The sequence below is a fragment of the Piliocolobus tephrosceles genome, chromosome 2 (assembly GCF_002776525.5).
Source record: "Piliocolobus tephrosceles isolate RC106 chromosome 2, ASM277652v3, whole genome shotgun sequence".
NCBI lineage: Eukaryota > Metazoa > Chordata > Mammalia > Primates > Cercopithecidae > Piliocolobus > Piliocolobus tephrosceles.
In genome coordinates, this window is record NC_045435.1 from 100,347,432 (window position 1) to 100,354,890 (window position 7,459).

General features: G+C 49.3%; 1 protein-coding gene across 10 annotated transcripts in view; it reads left to right on the plus strand.

Moving 5' to 3' along the window:
* The first annotated feature begins 3,575 nt into the window (after positions 1-3,575).
* Positions 3,576-7,459, plus strand: part of DGKG (diacylglycerol kinase gamma) — a 215,063-nt gene continuing 211,179 nt past the window's right edge. For 6 of the 10 annotated variants that reach the window (XR_002725462.1, XM_023187581.1, XM_023187584.1 and 3 more), the window contains exon 1: positions 3,576-4,003. The gene's annotated coding sequence lies outside the window, so the exon portion shown is untranslated. The remainder of the gene's footprint in view (positions 4,004-7,459) is intronic. The other 4 variants (XM_023187582.2, XM_023187583.2, XM_023187585.2 and 1 more) reach the window with 3 other exon arrangements.

Genomic DNA, 7,459 nt, shown 5'->3' on the forward strand with positions numbered 1-7,459 from the left:
GGTGACCCTGAACTCAGCTGTGCTCCAACTGTCAAGTGCTGTTCACTCAGCTTGTCAGAGACAGTGGGACTAAAAATTTCCAGACACAGGTACCTGACTCAGCCCTCACTTTGCCTTGGCAATGGAGATCAGGCATCAGCTGCTGGCTTGGATGATATGTTCCCGGAGCAACATGGTGAGTGTGAGCTGCCAACATTGAAGTCTCAGGGAATGTAAAGTGTTGAACCAGTTAAACATCCAAAAATGCCCCGTCTCTCAGAAACAAGGGTGACTCATCACAGCGCTTGGGCTACAACTGGGAATGGCATTAGGGTGGCTGTGGGGGCTAAAAATCCATGCTCAGAAGCCCCTAGCTTCTTTTCCTCTGGCTCTATGTTCAATGGTCTTTTCTCTGGCTGAGAACCAACATATACATGCTTCACTGCCAAACCCAGCCCTCCTCCTCCATGAAGCCTGCCTTGACTCTTTGAGCCCAGAGGAGGTCTCCTTTCTAAAGCCCTGAGAATCTGCCCTGTACAATTTGGCACTTGATTCCATACTGTCATTCATTGTTTCTTAACCAGTGGAGTGTTTGTTTTATAACTGACACGGATTGCAAAATCTTCGAGGGCAGGCACTAAGCTTCCTCCTCTGTATCCTATAGTATGTCTCAGGGTGTCACCACAGAGCAGAGACATGCTCAGACTCGCAGATAGTCCTGACCTCAAGACTCTTTCTGCTTTACCTTATGTTTGCACATACAGCAAAGGCCCAATAAATCCTCACTTGTTTCACTGTAGCTTCAACCTTTTCAAATAAAGAGCTCAGTTGCAGGGCCTCTGTCAGCCCATACAAATTAGAGAAAAGGCATCTCTCTCTCCAGACAGAGATGACCCTGCCAGACACAACCCCGACAGGTTGTGTGACTGGGCAAGTGGGGCATAAGTTGGATTTCAGCCCCTTAGCTGGGTGCCCTGTGCAGCGAGCCACATAAGCGCCCTGGGCTCTGGCTCCTTGTGAGAGCAGCACCAAGGACTCCCTCCCCACAGTGCTCCATTCTGATGGGGAAGGCCTACCTTGGGAAAGCCGGCATCAGATACTTCCCAGCTTGCTTCCCAGCTCATTTCCCATCAAAAACGAACAACAAAAAATCCACACCTGCCATAGCTTCTCACTATGGAACCCGAGGTCTATGCTTCCGGAAGAGCATTTGGAGACTCCCACAATACTGTCCCAGCCTTCCTTTCTTCTGCTGGGAAGACCTAGAACTCACCATGAATTGTTCTACTTCTCTGCTTTTGCTTTCTCCCAGCCTAGATTGCCCTTGTCCTATTGATCTTTGCGTGAGATCTCTATTCCCCTTTAAAATTCGATCCCAAACCCTACCTCCTCCATGATGCCTCTGTTAGCACTAACTGTGCTTAGTGCTTCTTCCCACCCCATCCCTCTTTGCCTTCCACATTGCTTCAGCCTCTATTACCACCTTTTCCTCCATGTTATTAGCATGTAACTCAGTCCACACAGCCTTCTCTGAACTCATCCTGCAGCAACCCAGATGCATCATTTGGCTCCATCTTGATACCAAAGGATCCGTTTGCAAACAAATTGGTGAACAATATTGACTTTACGAATGATTTCTTTCATAGGACCAGGGGCCTTCATAGCCCACCCCACAGCAAACTACTTACCAATCTTTGCAAGCATCTCCCCTGTCCAAATCCCTGGACAACTTGGCAACCCTGTTGCCTGTTCTCAGGAAAGTTGTTTGGCAACCCTGTCCTCAGAGCTCCTCTCCTCTCATTACCCTTCCCCAATGTGCTCTCAACCAAGCTGAGGCTCCACACTCAGTCTCTGCATGTCTTCCCCATTTGTTCCATTCAACTTATTTCCTTCCTGTCCTAATAAGCAGAACAACTCAATATTGTCCTAACTCCTACTTGCAAACATGTACCCCAAGTCCATTACGTTGCTCAGCCAAACACAGAGTCTCCTTCAGTTTAGCCTTCTTTAGAAGGAGTTAAGAATAGACAGCCAGAATGTTTTTCTTGTGGCATGTATGTTCATTTTCCTCCATTGAGTATGCAGTCAAAAAAAGCAAGGATTGTGTCTTCCACACCCACGCAACCTAGCACAGTGAAAATACATACAAGAAACCTGTGTTCAGGGCTCCCCTCTTCCAGGGACAAGGACAGTTCTAAGCCCTTTCTGTCTCTCAGTTCCTCTTTCCTCCCAAGTAAGGCCCAGAACTGGAGTTACGGGGAAGCACCTGAAGACAGAGTAGGAGTTTAATAAATAGCTGTAAAATGAATGAGTCAGTGACTGAAAAGGAAACAAGAAAGGATAAAGGAAGAACTTTGAAGGCACCCTCACCAAGATTATTTCAGTCTAGCTGAAGGGAACTTTGAGAACCGACCCAGGGTGATAGAATGGATAAGACCTGGAGGATAAGAGGAGTAGCAAACACCGGGTTCTTGTATCAACTCTGCCTTCATCACTGTATGGAAACTTGAGGAGATCTCTCAGCTCTGTTTCTCATCTGTCTCACCAGCCTGCCTGCAGATAGCCCAGTATGAACACCACCCAACAGGGTCGTCAGGGCTGTTTGACATTCATGTTTGAGGCTTCTTCCCCAAATGTGCAGACACCCAGAGCCCCTCGGCGCCTCCACACTCTGCAGAAAGCTTTTCTTGGCTACAGTGCTGGCCCAGGGACCTTCACTGCCCACTGGCAGAAAAGAATTCTCGGCTGTGGAAATGAGTAAACTCCACATATTTTAAAGATGACAGTCTAAACTCCTAATGACTCTAAATGTGGTGTGAAATGGACAGAAGTCATCCTGCTGTGTGACATGCCTGAAATAGTGTCACCACCACCATCACCCCCCACGTGGACATGCACGTCATGGAAAGAGAAGCAACAAGTCACAGTGCCTCGGCCAATGTAGCTCCCCTATTCCCCCCCTCACCCCCAGCCTCTTTGCTGTGCTTTTCTACATTTTTAAAAAAGAAGGGATCTATTTGCTCTGCAGGAATACTGTCCAAGGTCACCTAAAAGCAAAGGAGAATGGGAATTAAACACCCCTGGAGACCCGACCCATCCATCAGAGTCCAGCTCAGGCAGGCCGTGCCAGTCTCCACCGGGCTACAAGGAGAAAACCTTTTCAAGTTGAACGGCCACCAATCCACTGCCACCGAAGTCAAGGCTGTCAGCAATGTCCCTCTGGACAGAGCCAGTGATTTGGAGCCTAGAGATACTGAGTTCCTGGGAAACAAAGAGAGCTTGTTGATTTTATATTTTTATTTTTTCTTCGATTTGGTCTGGATATTGCAGGAACCTTGACCGGAGTTGAGAAAAGGAAATGCCCAGTCGGTATTTATTAAACAGTTATCCTTCGCTTCTGGGGTCAGGGGCCCTCTGGTACCCACCACTGTTGCATACTCTCCACACCCCTAAGCCTGTAACTCCTCCTCCCAAACCAAAGCCCTGACAGTAAAAAGCGTCCTAATGATGCCCGCGCCCAAGTTGCGTCAAAGGGGGTCAGGTTCCCATTGAGAGGTTCCACGTTCGTGTGTGCGCACGCGTGTGCATGTGTGGGCGCGCGTGTCTGTGTGTGCCGTGTGTGTACGCGCGCGCGCCGGTGTGTGTGGCGGGGGCGGGCTCTGCGCCCGGGGGCAGGGCTCCGCAGTAAGAGTGGCAGCTGGACTTGCCAGGCTGCGAGGGGCAGGGCACAGAGCCGCAGTGCCGTAGTAGCGGGCCACGGAGATAGACGGCTTTGGAGCTGCGGAACCCCGAGCACAGGGTGAAGACCCCGGCGCTGCCAACCACAGCCTGGCCTCCTGGTCTCCGCGGCACCCACTCGGGCTGCATCCCCCTCCCCCGAGAGGGCTGCGCGGGCGGGAAGACGCCCAGACGCCAGCTTCGGTCCCCCTTCAGTCTCTCGGTTCCTCTTTCCTCCCAAGTAAGGGAATAAACCGCGAGGAAGGAGCGCCCCGGGCCACCGCGCAACCAAGTGTTGCCTGGTGAGGTAAGACGGCAGCCGGCGCGGTGGAGGGGGTCCCCGGCTCAGGGAGCGCCCGGTGCAGCAACTTGGAACAGGAGGGCAAAGCGGGAGCGGGTCCCGCGGCCAGGGAAGGGGCTGCAGCCAAAGCCACGGCGCCCCATGCCGACAGTTCCACCTGCCGCAAAGCCCTGCAGGAAGGGATGCCCCGCTCGAGGGGTGCAGGCTTGGGGAAGGCACAGGGTGGGGCTCGGCTGTCCCTGCGACTGAGAGGCCCCTCAAGCCTCAAAGCTGTGCGGGTGGGAGGCGGCCTTTCTCCAGGCAGTTTGCGAAAGCAACTGGTCGGATTTCCTTCTTCTGGTCTTACCTTGGCTCCTTGATATCCAGTTGGCGCTCCAGGCAGTCCGAGAAGCAGGGGCTGCTTTTCCTAATGTCTGGTCGCCAAAGCCTCCGACCGTCCCGCGGGATTCTAGGACTTTGGGGGCACTCCACAAAGTCCCCGGACAGGGCGACTTAAAGCGAAGCTGAAGAGAACACGGACACCTCAGAGAATAAAGGAGGGAAGGGTCAGGAAGAGAATCTAAGGTTGATCTGTATAGTCTCAGAGTCACAAGATGTTTCTGTGTGTGTTTGTGTGCTGAGGGGTGCGTTACCCAGAGTCACCTGTGGTGCCTTCGCAGACTCCACCGGTCCTCCTCCCCTTGCCTAGCCTGAGATTTCCTTCTTTTGAACTAGTGGAATAGAATTAGGGGAAGGGACTGTGGAGTTCTAAAAAGCCCTACAGGTGATTTGACGTGCTGCCCCCATCCCCACCGTCACTGCAGTGGAAAGCGTGGGACCAGAGCTAGAACCACCTCCCAGATTAGAGGGATCCAGCTGCGGAACTGAGGGCGGCGGTCGAGACCCCTCCCCTAGTCGCCCCCCGCGGCGGGAGGGTCTGCTGCAGCGCCCGGCGATTTGTGGCTGCGCCGCAGTGGTGCCCGGGAACGCTGTGAACCCGTGGGCGCGCTCTCCCGCGCTGCGCCGCCGCTACCTCCTCGGACTTCATTAGCATACGATGACCTCTCTGTAGGGAGGAGGGCCTGGGAGGGCTGTTTGTCATTCCCTTATTTCGGAGGCTTGGGGGACAACACTTTGGATCTGGAGGTGAACACCGGGGGAGTCATGATGAGAGACAGCGGTCAGGACACAGGACTGGAAACGGACCCCTGGTCTTGGTGGGGGAATCAACTTTGTTATTTTGGTGCATGGGATTCTCTTTCTGTAAAATACAGCTGGCAGAGCCACTTGCTGGCACACAGGGCACCCTGGTTGTCAGTGAGAGAAATTAGATCATAGAGGGCAAATGTCGAGGTTTGGTCATGAACCCAGGCACAGACACACACCCCTTTATGTTTTATGTCCCTCTCATTCCAGGCATGTGTCTGACATAGGAAAGTACTTCACTGTTTGTCATATTATAAGGCTACATTTGCTGGAGATTCCAGTCCGAATATAAATTATACTCCTTAAATAAAGTGGCTGCAACTAAGCTAACTTCCCTGTGGTACTCCTGATCTATGTCTTTTTTGCCAATCACCCCACTTAACGTTTACAGCCAGCACTATAGGCATTACTACAGGTATTTTTCTGGGAGGGGCTTTAGAGTGGGAAGCTAGTAGATGAGTCTTTCCTAGCTTAGAATTTTATGTAGTGGTTAGTTCAGATCAACCAAGACATGGGGAGAAAACAATAAACATCAGCGTGTCTTGAAATCTAGACTCTCAGAGATGGGAGTAACTACTAAGATCATCTGTTCCACCTCCCCCAACCTCTCCAAGTCCCCAGGCAACACCATCAACAGATGGCAAGGATCCCTCCAACCTGGACACTCCCAGAGGCCCAGGCTGTGCATGTGTGAGCGTCTAGGAGGAAAGAAACCAGAAGCCAGCAATTGTTCCTTCTCCTACTGGTGGGAGTTGGTAGATGCTGGCCCCACCTCCTCCCCTGGAAGAGAAAGGGGAAAAGGGTGGGGAAGTACCCTTTCTTTGTGGTAAAACTCTAAAACTTTTAAAATGTCTATCTTATTGTATTACATCATTATAATGTACTCTTTTGGTATAAAAGTATTTCATGCTCATTGCCAAAAAATTGGGAAGTTGAAAAGTATGCAAAGAACAAATCAATCACCCTTGATCCTACCACTCCCATCCCACACTGTTAATATACTGGCATATTTTCTTTCTATCTATTTTTATGCCTTGAAATCATACAATCCATACAGAGCCAGCATTTATTGGGTGCCTAAGAAGTATACCTTACATGCTCTTAAATTTTGTATGCATTATGTCCTTTTATCCTCAGGAGGCCCTCTGAGGTGAGTACTATTATTATCAATCCCATTTTTCTAGGGTTCTAAGAGTTCAGGTGACTTGTCCGAGTTACATGGCTAGTACGTGGCAGAATCGAGATTCAAATCCAGGTTGTCTGACTCAAAAGTATGGTTGCTCAGCCTCTGTAGCTATTGCTTCTCTGCTTTTCTTCTGAGTTAGTGTTGTAGCAAACGACCTTTCATGAACATTGTTTTCCTGGCTGCATATTATTACACTGTCAGTTATTTAAGTTGCTTCCTGTCTTCAGCAACTACAAATAACTCTGGGCAAAGTCTTTACTGCACACATTTCCCATCACTTCCTTTGGATAGATTCCTAGAAATAGATCACCAGGCTAAAGGGCATGAATGTTTTAAGGCTCACAGTGTCTATGAGAAGCCACTTTTCAAAAAGGGTACACTAATTTACGATTCCATTCACCAGAAGAAACTCAGCCATAGTTAAAGCAGATGATCTTTAGGAATTCAAATAGGCCAAGGCCTCATATGACCAAAGCCACGTCACATGAGCATTCTTCAGTCCCATGGAAGAAGGAATCACACATAGCACCCTGCTTTACACACTCAGGAGGGATTCTGGAAACCATACAACATAAAGCTATACCTGTTTTTATGTGAGCAAGTATCAGCTGCAGAATTCTCTAGCTAAATGTCACATACTAACTTGGAACAAATCAAACCATCATGTAAAATATATAAAGGTGCATAATGTCCCACGTCTCCATACAAGTAATTGTAACGACACTCACTCCTATGAACGCGCATCATGATCACAGCCAGATTCAGCAAGCTTAACCCATCAGCAACAACTTCTTCACAAACTGGCCATATTCAAAGAGTTGTTTATTTGTACCAAGTATCAGAATTCCACAGCCAAACCATAGTGAGAGCTGATGTCACTTTATAAGTAACAGAGTTCATCTGACTAAAAAAAAAATCACGGCTAGTAACTATTAATAGTAATAAAACAATTTAAAAATAAGGTTATACCCATCATTTTAAAAAAAGTCCCCAGGTAGAAACAAAATGTGGCTGGAAGAAGAGAGATTGAATTAGGCAATACAACACACACACACACACACACACACACACACACACACACACACACACAC